General features: G+C 41.1%; 1 protein-coding gene and 1 long non-coding RNA gene across 3 annotated transcripts in view; one reads left to right on the plus strand and one right to left on the minus strand.

Moving 5' to 3' along the window:
• Positions 1 to 26,398, minus strand: part of si:dkey-178e17.3 (somatomedin-B and thrombospondin type-1 domain-containing protein) — a 155,397-nt gene that overhangs the window by 10,784 nt on the left and 118,215 nt on the right. The gene's annotated exons all lie outside the window — the stretch shown is intronic.
• Positions 2,319 to 26,398, plus strand: part of LOC109615339 — a 48,715-nt gene continuing 24,635 nt past the window's right edge. Inside the window, exons 1-2 of one of the 2 annotated variants that reach the window (XR_003782775.2) lie at positions 2,319 to 2,407; positions 2,516 to 2,602. This is a non-coding gene — a long non-coding RNA (uncharacterized LOC109615339). The remainder of the gene's footprint in view (positions 2,408 to 2,515; positions 2,603 to 26,398) is intronic. The other variant, XR_004576663.1, reaches the window with a different exon arrangement.

Genomic DNA, 26,398 nt, shown 5'->3' on the forward strand with positions numbered 1-26,398 from the left:
GCGGGTCCACCGGCACAGGCAGGGGAGGCGGAGCCGCCGGCACAGGCAGGGGAGGCAGAGCCGCCGGAACTGGAGAGGGCGACGGAGCCGCCTGGACAGGAGAGGGCGGCAGGACCTCACCCAATTTATAGAGCTGGCCACATTGGACTGTGTGTTTCATGCTTGGAACACAGTAATTGGACACTTGAGAAGCAACCATCAGATGAGGCTGTCAATCATGTAGCACACGAACGACTTTCAGTGCTCCCTTATTGTTATTGATAAAGAATTGTATCGCTTTGAGAACTATTTACCCAGATAATTTATGTTGATAGCATGTGGCCTGTTTTCTGTTAGGCTACTTTCATTGTGGCAACTGCGTAATCAGGTGGAGGACTGGTAAAGTGGGTGTGTCTTGTTTGTGCCAGGCTGCCAGCACCAATCAATAGCTCAATAGTAGGCGTAAGCCTTTAGAAGGTATGAAAAATACAGATTTCACTGTAGCAATTTTATTTAGTTGCCGATAGAATAAATAGATACAAGGTATTAAACATAAGGGACCAGGTCCAGGCAAGCTGGACAAAACATATACAACTCAAGTAATGTTTTCCACTTCCCTGTTATAATCGGATTTAACAATCATAACAAAACGTTACTCCCAACACCCATTCAAAAACTGAATAGGCCTGAATGTATCAGGCAGACTACGCATAGACATAAGCAGTCTGACATGCCTAATCCAGAACGGCCCTTATGAGATACTGAAATCGCTTTTTCCATTCTATTCTCCGTGAGTTGGGCTACTGGGATGTTGTGTTTGTTTCACCATTTATGCAGGGAACACAAGCATGCAGGGTTGCCAAAATAAGTGCGGCGTGCAACTGAAAGTTTGTTAACATCTATTGACTAGTTGCTACTGTTGGTCAGTGGTCAATGTTGTCTCAATATCTTTCTCTAATTGTGTAGTGTCCTAGAAACTATTCATTTGAATGGACTTAATACGGCAAATGTTTTAGTTTTTTTTTATACCAAAACTAGGCCAATATAGAACATTAATTTGTTTAGAAAAAGAGCATGATGTGCTTTGTGATATTGGAAAACTGCTTTTCACTTTTTATTGAGAATTTAATATCAATCAATTTATCATGGCATAATATCGAGTAGGATGTAATTGATCAGTATTTAATATATTTTCATACAAGTTTATGGTGCCTACAAATTGTACCTAAAAACATCTAGAAGACCTGTATCTGTTAACCAGCCAATACATCTTCTGGGTTAATAGGTTGTTCAAGGGGTGTAGTGTCAAGTTTCCACTAACAGTGTTTTCAGTGTGCACGGACATAATGGAATGGGAGCAACTCAATCATACCGGAAGTCCCACTTATATATTTCATTTGGATTGCGCAGACAAGCAAACAATAATAATTTCCTATTATAATGACATCATTAAAAATATAAATATATACACATTGCAATTGCACTGTGTACACTCGTGCATCATCCAAATAACCCAAACATTTCATTTGGATGGTGTGAAACTTTTGCTAGTCCAAATGCAATAGACGTTTCATTTAGATGCTGTAAAACGTATGCATCGTTCAAATGCAATAAACATTTCATTTGGATGGTGTGAACTTGTGCATCGTCCAAATGCAATACACATTTTATTTGGATGGTGTAAAGTAGTAAATTGTCCAAATGCAATGGGGCGGGACATAACCCATTTGATAGAGCTGTCCTCATTAGACTGCAGTGGTTTATGCTTGGAACACTGTGATTGGACACTTGAGTGCAAACTATCCGATAAGCGCTGCATGTCAATCAAGTCTAGTAGCACACGAACAAGTTCCATTGTTTCCATGTCTGTTATGGATAGATAACAGTGTCCATTTGAGAACTCTTTAACACTAGAACCGCCAAATGCCTATGCCAAATTGGCGTTTGAGTTTATCATTTAAATAGAAATGCCATTTTGAAAGCTACACTCTCCTCCTTCCATGACTTCTCCTAAATAGGTGATGCGCCGTTCACGGCAGGCCCGGATTGGCTAATCGGGAGCACCGGGAAAATTCCCGGTGGGCCGGTCTGTTGAATATATTTTACAGCAGCCCCACTCTTTTTATTTATTATTTTACAGCAGCCCCACTCTTTTTATTTATTATTTTACCGCAGCCCCTCTCTTTTTTATTTAATATTTTCTCGCAGAGTGCAGCCTGCAGGTTAATGATGACGTGATTATCTTTTGACTCCCTGGCCCCGCCCCCGACACGGCACCTTGCTCACAATAAAAAAGTCAGATAAAAATGGACAGGAAGCGCAAAGGCGGCACTGAAAAGGCAAGAATAAAAAAAAAGCTTTGGAAACTGATGCGGTCCTAAGCTGAGCACATTTTTCCTAAAAATAACTAATGAAGACGACGAGGCCGGTAAGTAAGCTAACGTTAAGGTAGTTAGGAGCAGTGCAAGATGCTAGCGACCGTGTAAAACAACGTTGTCTGCAAACCACCGTTCATGTATCAAACGTTTTCTTGTAGCTCTTCAGCAGCAGCCGCCTCAAGGCCCTGGCCCAGTAACGTTACCAAGCAGTCATGAGCCAAACACACCAGAATGGGCAGGTACAGGTAGGATTGTCATTCAGAAGAATAGTAATGAAGAGCCCTGCTCAATGAAAAATGCCCTGAGATAATTAATGATACCTGATGATTCAGCAATACATTAATGAAACTGACTTGACTTGATTTGAAAGCTTTGTAAATACGGGATATTTGTGGTGAGAAATAAATGTAAAAAAATTAATTTAGTGTCAGAAACCGAGCCAGGACCCAGTTGTAAATAGACTACTGCTCTCACTGTGAAAGACACAGATAAGCTGCTGTTGTACCATAGTGTGTGAATAAGCAAACATCACTGAAAAAATGCTTTTCTTACTTAGTATCTTACTTGTTTCCAGTTCAAATATCTAAATATTCGTAATTCAAGGTACGTTTACTAGACAAGTGAAATGGCATAAGAAATTAAGTCTTGTTTTCTGAGAAAAAAAAAAACTAAAAATTAAGTGTTTTTTTTTTTTTTTTGGTTGTTGCTTAAAACAAGCTAAAACAATTATTTTTCTTATCCCATTGGCAGATAATGTAGCTTGTTTTAAGCAAAAAAATCACTTAATTTTTAGGTGTTTTTTTCATTCTTGTTTAGTAGATGCATCTTGATGTAAGTTTTTTTTTTTTTTATATTTGGACTGGAAACGAAACAAAAATACTAAGTAAGAAAAGCATTTTTTTTTGCAGTGATCACATTAGTTACAGTATAACAACTTACCGCAAGTGGCTAACTTACTGTGAAAAAAAATCTCTGTACTGTTCAGTTTGTTTGGCATTTGCACCTTTGGTAAGTGATGGCCCTTTCATAAAGGGAGGCATGAAAGACTGGAAACACATTCACCAAAGGATAGTGGAACATGAAAAAAGTAAGACACACAGAGATAGTGCAGATGCTTACTTTCTGAAAATACAAAATGCAGATGTGAAAAGCCTGTTGACTGGCAACCAAATGTCATTACGTGCTGAGCAAGTGAAAAAGAAACGCCAGGTGATGGAGCGTATAGTGGACGTTTTTAAAGTCATAGGCAAATGTGGCCTTAGCTACAGGGGAGATAAAGAAGAGGGAGCCTTTAGCTTAGAAAACATTGCTGTTAATCATGGTAACGTCCTGGAGTTGATTCTACTCTTGAGTAGATATGACATTTGCCTCCAACAGCATGTTAACTCTTGCATTGAAAACAGCAAAAAGCAGCATGAAACTGGTGCAAAAGGCAGAGGCGCTCTACAATAAATAAAGTTGTGGATGTCATTAGCCAACTGATAAAGGTGACTATAGCAGAAGAAGTGAGACAAGCTGGCATGTTTTCAGTTCAAATTGACACAACCCAAGATATCACCTCCAAAGACCAGTGTTCAATCATACTTCGATATTTAACAGATGTCATTCACGAAAGACTGATTGCTATGGTGGACTGTGAGTCATCTACTGGCCAGAATTTTGTAGAGCTTTTGTAGAGCAACTCAACAGATGGTGCAGCTAATATGCAGGGTCAGTTTAGGGGGTTTTCTACACTCCTCTCTGAGCATTCCCCGAATCAGGTTCATATTTGGTGTTATGCACATCTTTTGAATCTTGTACTGGCAGAGACAACAGGCAGTGTTGTGGAAAGCGCGTCTCTGTTTTCACTGCTTAACGATGTAGCAGTTTTTTTAAGAGAGTCATACAAGCGCATGCAGAAGTGGGAGGAGAAGAGTCAGGACAAGCATCACAGACGACTGTGCCCAATAGGGCCAACTAGGTGGTGGGCTAAGGATCAGGCACTAAGTAAAGTGTTTGGGTGCTTCGGGAATACTCAGGAAGGCTTGTTTTTGGAAGTGCTCATGACTTTAGACACCATTATAGATGACAGTACACAAAAGCCAACTGTGAGGGCCAAGGCAAAGGGATTCATAGAAGGCTTTTTGAAGTATGAGACAGTGGTCACTGCTCAACTCTTCCTTCACATTTTTTTTTTTTTCAAAATACTTACAGACAAAGGGAATGGATATCATCACAGCTCAACGTCTGGTTGAGGGGACAGAGGAGGGTCTCAGGAAGTGTGCTAGGGACTTTGAAGGAGTTAAGTGTGCAGCTGATGAGTTTGTGAAGTGGACTAATGGAAAGTTGCAAGAGGAGAAAGAATGTGAGCTTGTAGTGCAGGCTGCCTTTTCTGAGAGAAGGATCAGAAAAAAGAAAAGAATGCCAGGAGAGCTTGCAGAAGATGAGCAGTTAGCATCAGCTGATACTGACTTTGAGGTAAAAGTACACAATGTCATTGTAGACACAGTAATAGGCAGTATCCAAAGGAGGTTTTCTGCTAATGCAAAACTTTGTTCAGATTTTGCCTGTTTAGACCCTAGAAACTTTGCTCATGTGAGGGAAAATGGACTCCCCAGCTCAGCTCTGGAAGAAATAAGCAAATGTCTGCTTAAGTTTGATGACAGGGCTACAGTTGGCACATTATCTGGTGAACTGTACAGCCTTGCATCTCAGTGGGACAAACTAAAGATGTCCCCTCTGGAGGGTTACATTGTCAGGACAGCTAGTGAAATCCCACAAGGAGGTGATGAGGATCCTTCCGTGGAACAGCAGGATGTCGAACTAGAGAGCAAAACTTGTTCCTCCTGTAAAAACTGTGTCATTTGTGTTCATCTCATTCTCTCTCAGTACAATCTACTAACTGATGCCTACCATGTGATTGGACTCGCCTACAAGTTGCTATTAACACTGTCCATCACACAAGTAGCCTGTGAGAGAAGCTTCTCAACAGTGAAATTCATAAAAAACAGGCTCAGGAGCACTTTAACCCAGAAGAACTTTGAGGCATTCATGCTGATGTGCACTGAGAAAGAAATTCTCATGTCTTTGGACAATGACACTGTGATAGATAAAGTTGCAGAGACCAGTGCTCTGCTCAGGCGTTTATTAATGTTTTAGGGTTGTCCATGTTTCCTTGAAGCTAAACTTATGCAGAGGAAAAAGAGATGAAACAATCATTAGAAAGTTATACTGTGAAAAAAGGTCAGATAACAGTACAATACTTGTTTAATTCTTTAACTAATGTTCTCATATTTGTGAAAAATATTTGAAGTTGTAAAGCAGCTGTTTCCTTGAAAAAGAGATGATACTGTCATTAATGCAATACATTTTTTTTTTTTTTTATATTATTCTTCATTTTTTATTTTGTTTTATATATTTGTTTTTGTTAGATTTTTTTATTCATTTCAATGTTTGGATATTTATGAATACTCATTCTTAAAGAAAATAGATTCTGATACTGTCCTGTTATTTACTGTTCTAATAAATCTTCACTGTGAAGCAAAACTTAGGCTACTGTTTTTGCACTGAATTGGAAATATTTTTCAAAAATACAAAGAATTACAAGGCTGTAGAGAACAGTGTGCCTATTGCAGACTTATATTCTGAGGTTTTAATTACATTATTTTAATATAGTCAGTAGTGAACTAAAGTGGGCCGGTCTAAGGCATGAAACTCCAGGGCTGAAAATGAGTCCCAATCCGGCCCTGGTTCACGGCCTATTAATTTTGGACCTTTTTCTAATAGCTCCTCTCGGTTTTTTGATAACTTATTATTGTCACATATAGAAAAAATATTATATTCCAATAATCTATGTGACTAGAGCTATTCATTGACTTGTAAAGACTTACGCCTACTATTGAGTTAGAGGACGGTGCTGGCAGCCTGGCAAAACCAAGGGCACATACACTTTTCCGGTCCTCCACTGATCATGCGGTTGCTGCGATGACAGTTACTGAAAACAGGCCACACGCTAACAACATAAATTATGTGGTTAAATGGTTCTCAAAGTGGCCCAATTTTGTATCCATAACTGACAAGGAAACACTGAAACTAGTTTGTGTGCTACTTGATTGACAGGACTCATCCGATAGTTTTCTCTCAAGTGTCCAATCACAGTGTTCCAAGCATAAAACAAACAGTCCAATGAGGACATCTCTATCAAATGGGTTAGGTCCTGCCCCATTGCATTTGGACGATGCACAACATCACACCAACCAAATTAAACGTCAATTGCATTTGGACGATGTATAACTTCAAAACATCCAAATGAAATGTCTATTGTATTTGGATGACACTCAAGTTTACACCAATCAAATGAACTGTCTATTGCATTTGGACGATGTATAACTTCACACCATCCAAATGAAATGTCTATTGTGTCTGGATGACACTGAAGTTTACACCATCCAAATGAAAAGTATATTGCATTTGAATGATGCACAAGTTTACAGCATCCAAATGAAATGTTTATTGCATTTGGATGACGCACAAGTGTACACAATGCAAATGCAATGTGTATATATTTATTTATATATTTAATAATGTAATTATCCTTTTAATCAATCAATCAATCAATTTTATTAATAAAGCCCTTTTTAAAACAGCAGTTGTCACAAAGCGCTTTTACAGAGACACCTGACCTTAAATCCCAAGGAGCAAACAACAGTAGTGTTGAATTTCAGTGGCTAGGAAAAACTATATATCATGTAATATTGTTTGCTTGTCTACACAATTCAAATGCAATGTAGGGGTGGGACTTTCAGTAAGATTGAGGTGTTCCCATTCCATTATGTCCATGCACACTGAAAACACTAGGCAGTTGACACTCTACACTACTCTGCAACCAGCAATACTCATCTATGATCATACTGATCAAACATTAACATTCCAGATGATTTATTTTCATGTACATTCAATGTACATTAGAATATTCTGTACCATTCACATGCATACTGCACTCATATTGAATTTATAATATTCAATACTTCTACCTATAATCTTCATATTCCCTTTTACATTGTATATTTTTGCTACATCTTTCCTATACTTTTTACTTTATATATTTCTTAATTCTTACTATGTAGATGTGGGGTGCCAAGTCAAAAGATTTTCATTGTGCAGGAGGATGCTGTGTTATTTGGTGCATTTGATGAATCCATTTTGAACTTGAAAAAAACTTGTAATAGCCCAGAGGAATATCTGACTAGTAGTATTGGTGTGATTGCCAGGTTAACAGACACAGATATTGATGATGTTTTATGATGTTTTAGACAACATTTGCAGGGAAAATAACATTGGATGACAAGATTTTAAATACTATATAATTATAGTTTTTCTCCATAAAACATGCAAGTATTACTTAAAATGTGTAGTTTCTAGGAGGCTACACAATTAGAGAAGTAGAAAATATTCGCCTTATTCACTCACGTCACTTCCTTCAAACCAAAACGAGGCTGCGGGGTACGGAAGTAACGTTGGCCCGCCCATCTGTAGACTTCTGTCATAACGTTACCTACAATGCCGCCGCATTGTTGTGTTCCCAAATATACATCTTCAAAGAGAAAGAAATCCTATACAAGTCAAACCTTCCATCGTTTCCCAAAAGATCCTGTACTTCGCCGTGAATGGATTCATAAAATAAGAAGAGATCCCGGTCGCCATTTCAAGGTAAGATATTAACATTAGTTTACGATGCTAACGTTAGCCATATATACGTTAACTGTCATAGAGATAGCTAGCTAAACCTTCTGGCTAAATAGACATGACTTGATTAGCCACGAACCGGTCCTTTTTAAGTTATAACAAGCGAAGGTCTGATTCGGGGGTAACGTTAAGCAAGTTGTTGCTCTTATTAGTCAGCCTGGTCAGCTAACCGTGGGTAGCCGTGTCTTACAGCAAAATATAAACAAGACCTGATCTGTGCCTGTTTATGATAATAACCATTGCTAATCTAGACCATGTTAAGCACCCAACTACATATAAACAGTAACATCCATTTAACATCTAATGTTACAGATCCACTTGGACACAAAAGTTTGTTCAGATCATTTTACAGAAGAATGTTTTTTGAAGACCTATGTGAACATCGCTATGTGAACTGAGCAACCCATGCCTGTAAACAAATTAACTTATACTTAATATTTATTAATTTTAATAACCAACAGTAGCACCCTGCCTTGCTTTGTAGTGACACATTGGAAACAAGCTACTTGGACTGATGGTTCCAATACACTTTTAGCTAAAGATCACATGAACTGCACATAACATGTTATTTTTAGTCTAACAGGGAAAGATGAACTGTTGATATGAACGATCAAGATGAACTGTTGATATGAATGATCAAAATGAACATTTGAACGTTTAGCAAGCATATTTGTTCTAGCAATGGCACCACTCTGCAAACTGAGCAGTTTATCCACATTCATGATACCTGAATGTTGTAAGGTGCCTCGTTTTTTCACATTGAGCGAAAAGACTTAGCTCTCACACTGACTGTCTCTCTCCTTGACTGTCGGTAAAATAATTTATTGTTAACACTCAAAATAACAGTCAATCTGGTGTGGTTAATATATCTTAACAATGCTTAGCATCAGCCTGTAATGTTGTCACGTCCTGTTGTTTTATCTAGCTAACTTTAAAAGTAATGTTAACTAATGTTGATTTCAGAAAAAAAGGTTTGATCGTCCGTGCATTACCTTCCACGTCGTGCACATATCCCTCGATCCAGTTGCTGTATCCTTTCAGCAAAACAGCCCGGGGAATCATGCATTCCTTATTGGCCCATTTTTCGACATAGTCCACTGTTATTTCGGGAAGACATGAAAGATTTGAAGTCCACACAGGTATCGCCATGATGACAGACGCCCGCTGCTGCGCTCTGTCAATGAACTTCCGGTTTAGAGTGTACCCCCTACCCTCATTTTGGATTTCAAGATGGAGGCGCTGTGAATTAAATGTTGTTGTTAATATAGCTCTGAAGTGGCAGCTATATCTGTTCATTCGGATTAAACAATCGTCTGCCTGGAAATAATGGAGGATGTTTTGGAATCAACTTAGGCAAGTTGATCCCAGCAAAACATAACAGCAGCCGCGGCGATTGGTTATATGCGAGGGTAATAACGATGTAGTCGAAATGGTGAACTGCTTACAAAGCCAGCTCAACCGGGCTCAGCCTTCCGATGCACAAATCACTAGTCGACGCTACATATGCTTTTGAAATGAATGAGAGCTGGGCGAGTGGCTTTGGTATGTGTATCGTCCTTTATTTGGGAGAGCTACTGATTCCATCTTTGCCTCCTTTGTTGCCACTTGCTCAGAGGCGGTTCTAGTGATTTGGAGGCCCTAGGCAGAGATTGGTTGAGGCCCCTAAATTATTTATTTCTTTACCTTCTAAGCCATACCAACAACAATTTAAACATACTTTCTTTTTTATGGTTGACTGTAAATGCCGCTTCCTAAGACACTTTCATTGCTGCCCCTTTCTGAATAGAGTAAATCAACAAGTTGAAAAATTATTTAATTAAGGGTATATTCTGCCATATCAGCAACGACTACAGTAAGTAATGTTATTCAACTACAGTTAAGCATCCAGTCATGTTGTTTAATTACAGTGAAGCACCTAATCATGTTGTTTAACTACAGTGAAACAACTAGTCATGTTGTTTGACTACAGTGAAGCACCTAGTCATGTTGTTCAAGTGTAATCTTTCAAAATTATGATCAATGCATTCATATACCTTGCTATCTTGTAGATTGTTCTCCCTCATCCACGCTTCCCAACTCATGCTTATTTCTCTCTCTCTCTCCCCTTCTATAATTTCCTGGTTCCGTTGCATTCTCTCTCTCCTTTAATGTCCTGTTTCTGTTAATATTCTCTCTCCCTCTTTAATGTCCGGATTCTGTTTTTCTCTCTCTCTTTCCCTCTTCAATGTCTTGTCTCTGGTTGTGTTTATTTCTATCTCTCCCTCTTTAATGTCTTGTCTCTGTTGGTGTCTGTTCGTGATGATGGTCCATAGTGCTTTCTTCATAGCCTGTCAATGTCAAATCGTCTTCAGGAATAGATGCAGCCGCTAAGCTATTCACATTAATAGTACCAGCCGCAGCCGCTAAACTACTACTATTGCTAACATTGTTGGCAGAAGAAAAAAAAGTGGTCACCTTAGGGGAGGGTGGGAATAAAAGTTTTGTTTTCTTCCTTCTTCTGTCTTTTTGCTGTACCAGTAACATATAATCATCTCATAATTTCACAAGTTTCCTATCTGTCGGTCTTACCTAACGTATTTTGCGCTGCTGGGTTGAGAAACAATACGGCACAAACCATTTGAGTAGATAGGGGGGTTCGTCACACACATGATTAATGTAATGGAAGGCAGGATATACTTTTTTACATGTTTGGGAGAAACAGAAATATGAAAAATAACAATGTACTATATTTATATTTTTGTACATTCTATTTAGAATTTTCACCGGGGCCCCAGGCATTCTAGTTTGCCTAATGGTAGCGCCGCCCCTGCACTTGTGACCAGAGAAATGTAATGCTATGTAAAGCAACATAGATTGCGCACAAGGGAAACTGAGTAACGCATTATTTATTAGAAAAAATTACGAGTATGTGATTACTTAAATAAAAAAAGTATGCGTTACGTTAGTCGTTACCTTTAAAGGTTGACTACTGTAACATGTTACCCCCAACACTGGCCGTGACACACATCTTTTTTTAGTGTTTTTTTATTATGTATTTCAATATGTTTAGAATTATAGCTAATAGTCTCTGTGTACTCACCCCATTAACACACAATGTGAAAGAAATGGTGGTGGAAATTTCTTCAGGCCGCGATCCACCCTTTGCCTAGTGGTGGTGTAGACTCTGGGGTCTTTCAGAACAGGTGTATTGGCTTCTGAAGGTAATTGGTAGTACCAGATCATACACTCACCTAAAGGATTATTAGGAACACCATACTAATACTGTGTTTGACCCCCTTTCGCCTTCAGAACTGCCTTAATTCTATGTGGTGAAAGCATTCTTTAGAAATGTTGGCCCATATTGATAGGATAGCATCTAGCAGTTGATGGAGATTTGTGGGATGCACATCCAGGGCACGAAGCTCCCGTTCCACCACATCCCAAAGATTGGGTTGAGATCTGGTGACTGTGGGGGCCATTTCATTACAGTGAGCTCATTGTCATGTTCAAGAAACCAATTTGAAATGATTCGAGCTTTGTGACATGGTGCATTATCCTGCTGTAAGTAGCCATCAGAGGATGGGTACATGGTGGTCATAAAGGGATGGACATGGTCAGAAACAATGCTCAGGTAGGCTGTGGCATTTAAACGATGCCCAATTGGCACTAAGGGGCCTAAAGTGTGCCAAGAAAACATCCTCCACACCATTACACCACCACCAGCCTGCACAGTGGTAACAAGGCATGATGGATCCATGTTCTCATTCTGTTTATGCCAAATTCTGTCTCTACCATCTGAATGTCTCAACAGAAATCGTGACTCATCAGACCAGGCAACATTCTTCTAGTCTTCAACTGTCCAATTTTGGTGAGCTCGTGCAAATTGTAGCCTCTTTTCCTATTTGTAGTGGAGATGAGTGATACCTGGTGGGGTCTTCTGCTGTTGTAGCCCATCCGCCTCAAGGTTGTGCATGTTGTGGCTTCACAAATGCTTTGCTGCATACCTCGGTTGTACCGAGTGGTTATTTCAGTCAAAGTTGCTCTTCTATCAGCTTGAATCAGTCGGCCCATTCTCCTCTGACTTCTAGCATCAACAAGCCTTTTTGCCCACAGGACTGCCGCATACTGGATGTTTTTCCCTTTTCACACCATTCTTTGTAAACCCTAGAAATGGTTGTGCGTGAAAATCCCAGTAACTGAGCAGATTGTGAAATACTCAGACCGGCCCGTCTGGCACCAACAACCATGCCACGCTCAAAATTGCTTAAATCACCTTTCATTCCCATTCTGACAATCAGTTTGGAGTTCAGGAGGTTGTCTTGACCAGGACCACACCCCTAAATGCATTGAAGCAACAGCCATGTGATTGGTTGATTAGATAATTGCATTAATGAGAAATTGAACAGGTGTTCCTAATAATCCTGTAGGTGAGTGTATTTGTTCTTCATCGTTCACCAGAATGGATCTATCTTGTATTTAAGTCTGCAGATATAGGCTGTTTAATAGCCTGGCCTGAAAATGTGGAGGCACTTGCAATACAAAATAATTTATTGATTTAAGAGATTATTGATTAAAGAACTAAACACAAATATTATTTGGCATTATGGTATATGATTACTTGAGATGATAGGATTGGTCACTCTGGCTGTATAATGATTGATATGCTAATGCTATATGCTGTTGAGTGACACTGACTACGCAATACCTGACTTCGTAATTATACGATGTCCCAATAAATCTGTGCCTTCTGGGCATAAGTGACCAACACGTGAATATAGAATAAAATGACTTATCTTAAAGTTACTAAGTAACTTAACGCCTTACTTTCTAAAGCAAGTAGCTAAGTAACGTAATTAGTTACTTTATGGGGACTGTAACTAGTAACTGTAATTAGTAACATAAAAAGTAACATTCCCCAACACTGGTCATGGCATCCCCCTGCACCCTTATCTGGTCAATCGTTCCTCCGTATTTTGAGATACTTGACTTTTGATTCCCATGTGCTGTAAGCCATATTCAAGATTGAAACAAAAAAGGCTTGAAATGTTTCACTTCATGTGTAATGAATCTAGATTATATGAAGGTGTCACTTTTTGATTTGAATTACGGTATAAAATGAACTTTTCCACCATATTCAAATTTTTTGAGATGTCCCTGTGTATGTCTCCTCTGCTCCTTATATTGTGTTTGTCAGTATTACATGTTATGTGTTCTTTCTATTTGGACATTGCCACTTCTCTTATTATACATGACAATATGTATAGGCTACAAATTAAGGTCTTATTTATTTTGAAGAATTAGAGTTTGGCATGCTGCCTTGGTTTGCAATGGCTCTGATCTAAATAAAGAAACGAGTGTCCTAGTATTGACTTGAAGTATTTATATTTATATAAAATCTTATAGTTTCTCCAGTTTTTGTCCGGACAGATTTTCCATTTTGTCCGGACTTTGGGGAAACTATGTTTTGTCCTTCCTTAATATATCACTGTAAACATAACTATGTAATTTATACAAAATGTATAACACGCAATGAAAGCATTTGATTATAGCACGGTTATTATAGACACTTAATAGCGCGTTTTTACATTTCAAAAAATAGCAACCCCCCGCCCATTGCCTCACAATGTGAGGAAAATACAATGCATGTGTGGGAATCTGAGGGAGTGTATTGTTGATGGCTGACTTTCAAAAACTTGTTCAAACAAAGAATATGTTTGACATTTCTTTACTTCTACCGCTCAATACAATAGAACACATTTATAACCGTCATCAATCTTCATTTTTGCTGCATTGAATTACAGGTAGCACTTTGTTTGTTAGCGGTTAGCTGTCAAGTTGACTGTGTTGGTGTCAACGGTCCAAAAGTTTATTTTATGTTGGTAGGGTTCACACACACAATAGCTGAATTTGCAGAGCTAAAATAGCGAGCAAACCGATGGCGCAAACAAAAACAGTATTACAGCACTACTTTTGGTGTCCCCATCAGGAAAAAAGCTCAATGTAATCTTCAAAAATAAAAATTTTCACTGATCGTATTTGTCCATTACTAAATAAGCAAGAATCGGAATTCATAATATGTCATATACTTTTGACAGCTTCTGAATAATGACGTAAATAAATTATTTACACACCACCTATTGCCTGATAGTTAGCGTATGTATTATTGATACAACAAGTGAAGTTTGTATCTTTTGCGCCCCGATCTTTAGAACAATTACTGCATTTTTTTACAGTTGGTCAATAACTATTCAATATACCTTTTTAACAGTAGCCTATTACTGGTAGAAGTTTGCTAATATAATTGAAATAAAAAATTAGAACCTCGGATTCAGGAGGAACAGTGTGGTTTTCGTCCGGGCCGTGGAACACTGGACCAGCTCTATACCCTCTACGGGGTGCTGGAGGGTTCATGGGGGTTTGCCCAACCAGTCCACATGTGTTTTGTGGATTTGGAGAAGGCATTCGACTGTGTCCCTCGCGGCATCCTGTGGAGGGTGCTTCGGGAATATGGGGTCCTGGGTCCTTTGCTAAGGGCTGTCAGGTCCCTGTACGACCGAAGCAGGAGCTTGGTCCGCATTGCCGGCAGTAAGTCAGACTTGTTTCCAGTGCATGTTGGACTCCAGCAGGGCTGCCCTTTGTCGCCGATTCTGTTCGTAATTTTTATGGACAGAATTTCTAGGCGCAGCCAGGGGCCGGAGGGTGTCAGGTTTGGGGACCACACAATTTCGTCTCTGCTCTTTGCGGATGATGTTGTCGTGTTGGCCCCTTCAAACCAGGACCTTCAGCATGCACTGGGACGGTTTGCAGCCGAGTGTGAAGCGGTGGGGAAGAGAATCAGTACCTCCAAATCCGAGGCCATGGTCCTCAGTCGGAAAAGGGTGGCTTGCCCACTTCAGGTTGGTGGAGAGTGCCTGCCTCAAGTGGAGGAGTTTAAGTATCTAGGGGTCTTGTTCACGAGTGAGGGAAGGATGGAACGGGAGATTGACAGACGGATCGGTGCAGCTTCTGCAGTAATGCGGTCGATATATCGGTCTGTCGTGGTGAAGTAAGAGCTGAGTCGCAAGACGAAGCTCTCGATTTACCGGTGAATCTACGTTCCTACTCTCACCAATGGTCATGAGCTTTGGGTCATGACCGAAAGGACAAGATCCCGGATACAGGCGGCCGAAATGAGGTTTCTCCGCAGGGTGGCTGGGCGATCCCTTAGAGATCGGGTGTGAAGCTCGGTCACCCAGGAGGAGCTCAGAGAGGGGTCCACATTGAGAGGGGTCAGCTGAGGTGGCTTGGGCATCGGTTTCAGATGCCTCCGGAACGCCTTCCTGGGAAGGTGTTCTGGGCCTGTCCCACCGGGAGGAGACCCCGGGGAAGACCTAGGACACGCTGGAGGGACTATGTCTCCCGGCTGGCCTGGGAACGCCTCGGTGTCCCCCCGGAAGAGCTGGAGGAAGTGTCTAGGGAGAAGGAAGTCTGGGCATCTCTGCTTAGACTGCTGCCCCCGCGACCTGGCCCCAGATGAAGCGGAAGAAGATGTATGTATAAAAATGTTTATGCATAACTACAAGCAGCATTGTGTTTTTGGGAAGCGTGGATGAAATGTACGGTGACATCATAAGCACAATCCTGGAACTCGGGAACTCTCTTCACCCACGACAGCCTGGCAACTCATGTCTGCAACACCATCGTTACGTTTGCTGACGACACCATCAAGATAGGCCTGATCTCTGACGACGACGAGTCAGCCTATAGAGACAAAGTAAGGTCACTGACTTCGTGGTGACAGGATAACAACCTCCAGCTCAATATCAGCAAACAAAGGAGATGATTGTTGATCACAGGAAGCAGCGGCGGGGAAACCATGCCCCCATACACATCAATGGGTCTGCAATAGAGAGAGTTCACAACGTCAGGATCCTCAGGGTCAACATCACTGATGACTTGGCCTGGTCTCATCACTCTAACGTCGTGGTGAAGGAGGCCAGGAAATGGCTCTTCTTCCTACGACGATTAAGCAGATTTGGCATGGATTTCAGGATACTCACCAACTTCTACAAATGCACTATTGAGAGTATCCTGACCGGCTGTGTTACTGCCTGGTATGGCAGCTGCACCGGCCTCGACCACAAAGCACTTCAGAGTGTGAATAAAACAGCAGAGAGCATCACAAGGTCTCACCTGCCATCCCTGCAAGATCTCTACACAAAGAGGTGTAGGAGCAAACAGATCATTACAGATCCCAGCCACCCATGCCACGCAGTGTTTACCAAGCTGCCGTCAGGCAGAAGGTACAGGAGTATTCAGTCCAAAACAAATAAGCTACGGGACAGCTTCTTTCCACAGGCTGTAAGGCTGCTCAACTCAGGAACCCCTCTTCCCTTCCATCCATAATCCATGCACACCTGTAACTTTATATCATGCACATCTCCCACTTATATCATGCACACCTGTCACTTTTATATTGCACTACGGTTGTATAGTTGTATAGTTATTATTATTGTGTTTTTGTATATTGTGTTATTACTGATTTATTGTGTAATCTTATTTTTAATTATAATTACTGTTACTTTTTACTTTTAACTGCACTGTCGGGAGTAGAAAAACCAAGAATTTCATTGCCGTAACCTGTTATTGCAAATGACAAATAAACCTTTTGAACTTGAAACGTGTTGGCCTTGAAGCTATGTAGAAGTGTGCACACCGACCAGATTTTAACTACACAATAATCATGGCCAAAATAATTAATGGTAACAGTATTATCACGGTATCTACAGTGGATATAAAAAGTTTACACACCCCTATTAAAATGCCAGGTTCTCATGTCAGAACTTTTTCCTCTTTTAATGTTACCTGTAAAGTGAACAATTTAATTGAAAAACAAACTGAAATCTTTGAGGGGGAAAAATTAAAAATAAACTCACAATAACCTGTTTTCTTCTTTTACCTTTATTTAACCAGGAAAATCTCTTTTTCAAGAGTGTCCTGGCCAAGACAGGCAACAGTACAACCATACATACAACACAGAATACACAAGAACATAAAACAACTAAATTAGCAAATCCATCAACCACAAATCCTTAAAATATCATGCAGAACAACTACAGCCAGATGCGGCTTCTTCCAAGTCAATTAATATCCTCTTAAAAGCAACCAATGGGACAAGCTTATTAAGTTTCAAATGTTTCTGAAACTTGTTCCATGCAGAGGGAGCAGAAAACTTAAACGCCTTTTTTCCCAGCTCAGTTCTAACATTTGGTACAGACAGAAGAAATAAATCCTGGGAACGAAGATTGTCCCAATATTAGTCCCAATTAGTCCCAATATTATTTGCACTGATGTAGGTCAGAAGGTAGGATGGAAGAAGACCTAAGATAGCCTTATATATAAAAACATACCAGTGTTGAAGTCTCTGTGTTGATAGAGAAGACCATCCAACACGTTCATACAGTTCACAGTGGTGAGTGAGAACTTTAAGACCAGTGATGAACCTCAGAGCTCCATGGTATACAGTGTCCAGTGTATGTAAACTTTGAGACAAAGCATGCATATATAAAACATCACCATAGTCAAGAATAGACATAAAAGTACCAGCAACTAACCTCTTTTTAGATATGAATGAGAGACAGGATTTGATTCTAAAATAAAACCCTAGTTTAAGTTTTAATCTATTTGTCAGCTGCTGAATATGAGAAGTAAAAGAAAGAGATTCATCTATTAAAATACAGAGATATCTGTATTTAGAAACACATCCAATCTTCTTACCCTGAGAAGTGATGATCGAAGGCAGATTTAATTTGGGTTTAGAATTTGAAAAAAGCATGACTTGTTTTTGCATGACTCATTTTTTCAAATGTTCTTTTGAAGCATATTAAAATCAAATTGTAATTGGGAGAGGGCCTGGACTGCTGTAGGTGCTGAGCGATACGGTACAGTGTCATCTGCATAACAATGAAATGTACCTTTCGATACGTTATGATTTGTTATTTATATAGAGGATGAAAAGCATAATTGCATAATACTTTGTTGAAGCACCATTTGATTTTATTACATCACTCAGTCTTTTTGGGTAGGAGTCTATTAGCATGGCACGTCTTGACATGGCAATATTTGCCCACTCTTCTTGGCAAAATTGCGAGGATATCTCCTGTGCACTGCCCTCTTCAGATCACCCCACAGATGTTCAATTGGATTCAGGTCTGGGCTCTGGCTGGGCCATTCCAAAATATTAATCTTCTGGTGAAGCCATGCTTTTATGGATTTGGATGTGTGCTTTGGGTCATTGTCGTGCTGAAAGGTGAACTTCCTCTTCATCTTCAGCTTTCTAACGGACGCCTGAAGGTTTTGTGCCAAAACTGCTTGGTATTTGGAACTGTTCATAATTCCCTACACCCTGACTAAGGCCCCTGTTTCTGCTGAAGAAATACAGCACCAAAGCATGATGCTGCCACCGCCATGCTTTACTGTGGGTATAGTGTTCTTTGAGTGATGTGCAGTGTTGTTTTTGCGCCAAACATACCTTTTGGAATTATGGCCAAAAAGTTCAACCTTGGTTTCATCAGACCATAACACATTTTCCCACGTGCTTTTGGGGGACTTGATGTTTGTTTTTGCAAATTTCATCCGGGCTTGGATGTTTTTCTTTGTAAGAAAAGGCTTCCGTCTTGCCACCCTACCCCATAGCCCACACAGCCAGTACTTGCCATTCCTGCAGTTCCTTTAATGTTGCTGTAGGCCTCTTGGAAGCCTCCCTGACCAGTTTTCTTCTTGTCCTTTCTTACATATTGGAGGGACGTCCAGTTCTTGGTAATGTCTCTGTTGTGCCATATTTTCTCCAAATGATGACTGTCTTCACTGTGTTCCATGGTATATCTAATGCTTTGGAAATTCTGTTGTACCCTTCTCCTGACTTATATCTTTCAACAATGAGATCCCTCTGATGCTTTGGAAGCTTTCTGCGGACCATGGCTTTTGCTCTGAGATGCAACTAAGAAAATGTCAGGAAAATCCTACTAGAAAGAGCTGAACTTTATTTGTGATTAATCAGTGTTATGGCAGGTGTGTAATGACTTCTATTTAACATGAGTTTGAATGTGATTGGTTAAGTCTGAACACAGCCACATCCCCAGTTATAAGAGGGTGTGCACACTTATGCAACCAGGTTATTGTAAGGTTTTATTTTATTTCCCCCTTGAAGATTTCAGTTTGTTTTTCACGTTTTTCACATTGTTCACATTATAGGTCACATTACAAGTGGAAAATGTTCTGACATGATTTATCTTTGTCTCATTCTTTTACATCACAAAAACCTGGCATTTTAACAGGGGTGTGTAGACTTTTTATATCCACTGTACATACCGATTTCTCTAATTGCTTTTCTGTTTAATACATTTTGACATTACAGCTACCTTTGGTGGATTCCATTGTTATGTCACCTGCACATTAACATTTAAAAATGTTTTAAATTGGGAATGGGAATATGCTGTCACATCTGAAGGAAGGTAGGACACGAGGAGCAGAGGTATAGCAGGGTAACATCCTTTTAATTGTAACAACAAAACAACTAAAGGAGAGGCAAACCGCAAACTAATGCACAACACAACTGGCAAAAACAATGATCCACAACAGGAAGAGCAAAAAGGCTCTTAAATAGGGTCTCCAATTAGTGTCACATGGGTGCCTAGAGGCACCTCTACAGTCCAGCTCTGACTGATCTCTAACTCATATGGATAGTGAGCTATTAAAAAGGAGTAATTTTGAAAGATAAATTCCTGTATATTGACCTACTCAAAAATGGCAAAACTAAGGGGCGTACCCTTGACGAGGAAGGTCAGTGAAAAAAATGCAAGTGGATTTAGAGGTCCATGTCATCTGGATTTAAAGCTATTAAAAATAGTTCATGTGAATTAGGTACAATAGTTGTATACATACACAGGTAATTAAAAAAGAAGAGGTGTACCTTTCAGAATAGAGGTAATGGAACACAATACACTTGTTTGTAGATTTCTGACTCAAATAGATGGTGAGCTATTAAAAAAGAGTAATTTCGAAAGATAAATATCTGTAAATTTACTGAAATTAAAAATGGCAAAACTAAGGGGCATACTCTTGACAAGGAAGGTCAGTGACCAAAACATACATTTATTTATGATATTGTCTCTTGGATAATAACATTATCTGTAGAATGATTTAGCTTATTTGTGTAAAAATTGTTTTTAGTATAAAACAGATAATAACACCTTTTTAATTATAAATGTAGAGAAAAAAAATGTAGTCACAAGAAAGAACATGTTGAAACAATGATTTCTGCTGAATGCACTTTTAAGACGGCCCCTTGCCTTATCTGCTTAATATCCCTCCATTGAATATAACAAAATTGTTTTTTGAAAACTGAACGAAACCGACAAACCTAAGGGTGTACCTTGCTTGTCCAAGTGCTAATGGATAATTCCTTATTCAATTTCTTTTTTTATGTAGATAGCGACCAAAACTGTTTGGTTTTTATTGCGGTTATGTCCCAAAATCCAATATCAAATCGTTTGTGTCTAAACGAAAAATGTATTGTCAGAAAACACATTTTTCTGGACATGTTTCATTGTTTCAATTTCTGATTTTAACAGAGCTGTCACCAACCTAATGCATTTCCGTATTCTCGTTATTCATTTATTCAAAAAACAGAATAACGAGAAAAACAAATCGATTTTCCATTAAGCGGTTTAATGTTTCCTTACTGCAAAGAGTCCGAGTGGACCATGTTCTCCACCGCCATTGTCGAAGCGGCCGCTCAGAGCTGTGGCCGTAAGGTCTCCGGTGCCTGTCGAGGCGGCAATCCCCGAACCCGGTGGTGGACACCGGAAGTAAGGGATGCCGTCAAGCTGAAGAAGGAGTCCTATCAGGCCTGGTTGGCTTGTGGGACTCCTGAGGCAGCTGACGGGTACCGACAGGCCAAGCGGACTGCAGCCCGGGTGGTTGTGGAGGCAAAAACTCGGGCCTGGGAGGAGTTCGGTGAGGCCATGGAGAAGGACTATCGGCTGGCCTCGAAGAGATTCTGGCAAACCATCCGGCGCCTCAGGAGAGGGAAACAGTGCCCTACCAACGCTGTTTACAGTAGAGGTGGGCAGCTGTTGACCTCAACTGGGGATGTCGTCGGGCGGTGGAAGGAGTACTTCGAGGATCTCCTCAATCCCGCCGTCACGTCTTCCATTGAGGAAGCAGAGGATGAGGGTTCAGAGGTGGACTCGTCCATCACCCGGGCTGAAGTCACAGAGGTGGTTAAGAAACTCCTCGGTGGCAAGGCACCGGGGGTGGATGAGATCCGCCCTGAGTACCTCAAGTCTCTGGATGTTATGGGGCTGTCTTGGCTGACACGCCTGTGCAACATCGCGTGGCAGTCGGGGACAGTGCCTCTGGGATGGCAGACCGGGGTGGTGGTCCCTGTTTTTAAGAAGGGGGACCGGAGGGTGTGTTCCAACTATAGGGGGATCACACTTCTCAGCCTCCCCGGGAAAGTCTATGCCAGGGTTCTGGAGAGGAGAATACGGCCGATAGTAGAACCTCGGATTCAGGAGGAACAGTGTGGTTTTCGTCCAGGCCGTGGAACACTGGACCAGCTCTATACCCTCTACAGGGTGATGGAGGGTTCATGGGAGTTTGCCCAACCAATCCACATGTGTTTTGTGGATTTGGAGAAGGCATTCGACTGTGTCCCTCGCGGCATCTTGTGGAGGGTGCTTCGGGAATACGGGGTCCTGGGTCCCTTGCTAAGGGCTGTCAGGTCCCTGTATGACCGAAGCAGGAGCTTGGTCCGCATTGCCGGCAGTAAGTCAGACTTGTTCCCTGTGCATGTTGGACTCCGGCAGGGCTGCCCTTTGTCACCGGTTCTGTTCGTAATTTTTATGGACAGAATTTCTAGGCGCAGCCAGGGGCCGGAGGGTGTCAGGTTTGGGGACCACACGATTTCGTCTCTGCTCTTTGCGGATGATGTTGTCGTGTTGGCCCCTTCAAGCCAGGACCTTCAGCATGCACTGGGACAGTTTGCAGCCGAGTGTGAAGCGGTGGGGATGAAAATCAGTACCTCCAAATACGAGGCCATGGTCCTCAGTCGGGAAAGGGTGGCTTGCCCACTTCAGGTTGGTGGAGAGTGCCTGCCTCAAGTGGAGGAGTTTAAGTATCTAGGGGTCCTGTTCACGAGTGAGGGAAGGAAGGAACGGGAGATTGACAGACGGATCGGTGCAGCTTCTGCAGTAATGCGGTTGATGTATCGGTCTGTCGTGGTGAAGAAAGAGCTGAGCCGTAAGGCGAAGCTCTCGATTTACCGGTCAATCTACGTTCCTACTCTCACCTATGGTCATGAGCTTTGGGTCATGACCGAAAGGACAAGATCCCGGATACAGGCGGCCGAAATGAGCTTTCTCCGCAGGGTGGCTGGGCGATCCCTTAGAGATAGGGTGAGAAGCTCGGTCACCCGGGAGGAGCTCAGAGTAGAGCCGCTGCTCCTCCACATCGAGAGGGGTCAGCTGAGGTGGCTTGGGCATCTGTTTCGGATGCCTCCGGAACGCCTTCCTGGGAGGGTTTTCCGGTCCCGTCCCACCGGGAGGAGACCCCGGGGAAGACCTAGGACACACTGGAGGGACTATGTCTCCCGGCTGGCCTGGGAACGCCTCGGTGTCCCCCCGGAAGAGCTGGAGGAAGTGTCTGGGGAGAGGGAAGTCTGGGCATCCCTGCTTAGACTGCTGCCCCCGCGACCCGGCCCCGGATAAGCGGAAGAAGATGTATGTATGTACTGCAAAGAGGCAGTGTTGCCAACTCCTCAGTAAGGAAAGTCGCTATTGGCTGTCCTAAGTCGCTAGAAGTCGCTAAATGACATCATCGCCTAATTTGCATATTTTCCCATCAGCATCATGAATGGACTTTTTCTTTTTTAACATACAAAACTCTCATTGGGGAAAAGAATATACATGCGTATTTACAAATGTTGTCAATGTACAAGAAATAATCACCTGAGCAAAAAAGGGGCACTATTTAAGTCAAAATCAAAAGGCAATTACATTTAGAGCGACACACAAGGGGAGATATCATCATGGTCATGGATTAAGAGAACTGCACTAACTGCACGTGATTGACGCTGCCTGTAGGAGAGGAATAACGTCGTAGGAGAGACAAAAAGTGAGTAAAAACACCCTAAATATGTTTAGAACTACAAATTAACTTTCGTCTGTCGATTCTTAAAAAAAAAAAATTTAAACCAACCCTCCTCCTTTATCTGGGCTTGGGACCGGCAAAAGTTACCCAAAAGAGACACTCTGGCAGAGCGCATGCGTGATTCATTTTCAGTCTGGACGTGGAGGAGTTAACATCTCCTGCTCTGACTGCAGCTCCGAGGAACTGCTGTGCGAGGACTGGGCCGCCTGTGAGTGCTTTCAGATGGGGGAGGGGCCACTGTGGCACCCGCTGCTCGTTGAGAAGAGTAAGAACAAGTCTCCAATAACACCACAAAAAGTCGCTAGATTTGTTGCTAGTCGCTTTTTTGAAAAAAAAAGTCGCTAAGGGGGTCTGAAAATCCACTAAATCTAGTGACAAAGTTGCTAAGTTGGCAACACTGCAAAGAGGGTGGGGTTCAATGTGAAATGCCTGTCATTGGCCAATTTTAAAGCCAAAACGTAGGTCTACTTCCTTTCAAAATAATAGTTGGACCTCATTTATAGTTTTAATCTACAATCTTGTAACTAATCAATACAAATTATTAATAAATTAATACCAAATAGAAATCTCTTATATCAAATAAATTTCTCTTTATAATTATTATTTAATTCATGTCGGTGTAAATGTTTAGTACTAAAATGTAATCCTATCAGTGTAACCTATATTTTTTGTCTTATGTCAATTCTTTCTGAATAGGTGAAATATAGCAATGCTGGTACTGTCATTCCATTGTATGTGCTTGGGAAAGGAGGACAGTATACTTTTCCTGTCAAGGACAGAATTAAACAACAACAGTGTTGAAATAAAGTATGTTGAGAGATTTCAATGAATAAGACCAATATATTACTTGCTAGGCCTACTTTCACACACACACACTCAGACATACAGACACACAAACATGTTAAATTAACTATCTAAATGGGACACCTAAATAAATTTCCCCAAACAAGCCTATTTTTATTAATCCTACTACTAACCCTAAACCTTACCAGATTGGTTCCCAAAACCTTTCAGTCATATTAGACAATAAAAAAGTCATAAAACAATATAAACACCATATTAGTCATGATAACTTGTATATTATTATACAGGCGGGTGACCAATGATAGGAAACACCAACTTGAAGTGTCTAAGGTGTTGGCAACCACAAGCCACCGGAACATCTTCAATGCGCTTTGCATAGGTTCTACAAGTCTCTAACTCTACTGGGTGGATTGTAGAACCTATGCAAAGCGCATCAACGGTCCTGCCAATGATATGTATTTTGACCACTCTGCGGCAGCACCTTTCAGAACATATCAGTTTTGAATTAGTCCAAGAGTATAATTTAAATACTGTACATTTGATTGAGAATAAAGTTATGTGACCCCAATTACATTTGTATCCCAAAAAACAATGAATATGTTGCAGAGTTGGTGAAAAATAATTTGCTGGAAAAAAAATTACTCCTTAAATAGTTATAGTCCCCAAAATCTCAGTTGTACTGAGAATGTCCTGAACCTCCCTGACCAGATGTCAATGGGGACATTTACATTTTTTGATCCTGTATTGCTCAACACGTTCACAAAATTTGTAATGAGTTCTAAACCCACAAATTGTCACCTAGACCCGATTCCAACAAAACTACCAAAGGAGCTATTTCCGGTGCTATGTTGAACATAATAAATTGCTCGCTTTCCTCCAGATGTTTACCAGACTCACTAAAAATAGCAAAAATGAAGGCTCTTCTAAAAAAATCCAACATCGAACCTCCCGTTCCTCTCAAAAATAATTTATGAAATGCTCCAGTGCCGGGTGAGATATTAAGAGTCCAATTGGAATAATGAATAAATTTCTCTGGGCTAAATCCAGAGTCTATTTGATTTTAGACTAGGTCAAAAGTATGACCAGGTGGACAAGGACAGGGACAGCAACGGGCTGGTACTCCGCAGATTTGGACCAGGAGCTCATGTCCTCCTAAAGTTTAAAACTGGAGGAGACTGAGAAAAGTTAGAAAGTGCATTCCTCATATCCCCCAGCACAATAGTATAGCAGCGTAACACCTTGGAACTGAGACGGGGGGTCCGGCGACACTGTGGGCCTTCCCGGGGGAGGCCCCGGACAGGGCCCAACAGGCAGGAAATCAATCCACCCACATTGCCAGGCATCAACCAAAGGGACACCCACCAATTGCAACCCCCCTGAATGAGGGCAGAGTATTGCCAGCAGCGTACAGCCCAATTGCACAAGTGCGCAACAGAGAGACAACAACAAGCCAGTGACACTTCCCCCGAAAGGCATTGGAGGGAGGGCATCCCAGTGGCGACAAGAGCCCACCTGGCAAGACCGCAAGGGTGGACATTATCAAGCCTACTGGTCACCTTCACGCCCCCGGGCCAGGCTACACCTAATAGTAAACCGTGCTGTAGAGATGAGTTTTTAGTAGACAATTGAAAGTTTGGACTGAGTTTGCATTTCTAACCTTAATTGGCAAATCATTCCACAGTAGTGGAGCTCTATGAGAAAAGGCCCTGCCGCCAGCTGTTTGTTTTGAAATTCTAGGTACAATTAAAAGGCCTACATCATGAGATCGTAGGTTACGTGTAGGTATGTATGGGTGGATCATTTCAGCAAGGTAAGTAGGAGGAAGTCCATGTATTGATTTATAGGTTAAGAGTAAAACCTTAAAATCAGCCCTAACCCTAACAGGCAGCCAGTGTAAGGACACTAGGACAGGAGTAATGTGTTCAATTTTTTTTGTTCTAGTTAGGATTCTAGCAGCCGTGTGCAGCACTAATTGAAGTTGATTCATTAATTTGTCTGGATAACCAGAGAGAAGAGCATTGCAGTAATCTAGTCTAGAAGTAATGAAAGCATGGATGCATTTTTCTGCATCAGTTTTTGATAGAAAGTTTCTAAATTTTGCAATGTTTCGAAAAAGAAAATAAGCAACTCTTGAGACATATTTTATATGTTCTTCAAAGGAGAGGTCAGGGTCAAGGGTAACGCCAAGGTTTTTTACAGGTTTTTGGGATACGACCATGCAGCCGTCGAGGATCACAGTGAGATCTGTTAACAGCGCTCTTTGTTTCTTGGGTCCTAAAACAAGCATTTCTGAGTTTAAGAGCAAGACATTCTCTGTCATCCACTTACTAATATCTGAAACG

Source organism: Esox lucius, chromosome 13 (assembly GCF_011004845.1).
Source record: "Esox lucius isolate fEsoLuc1 chromosome 13, fEsoLuc1.pri, whole genome shotgun sequence".
Lineage (NCBI taxonomy): Eukaryota > Metazoa > Chordata > Actinopteri > Esociformes > Esocidae > Esox > Esox lucius.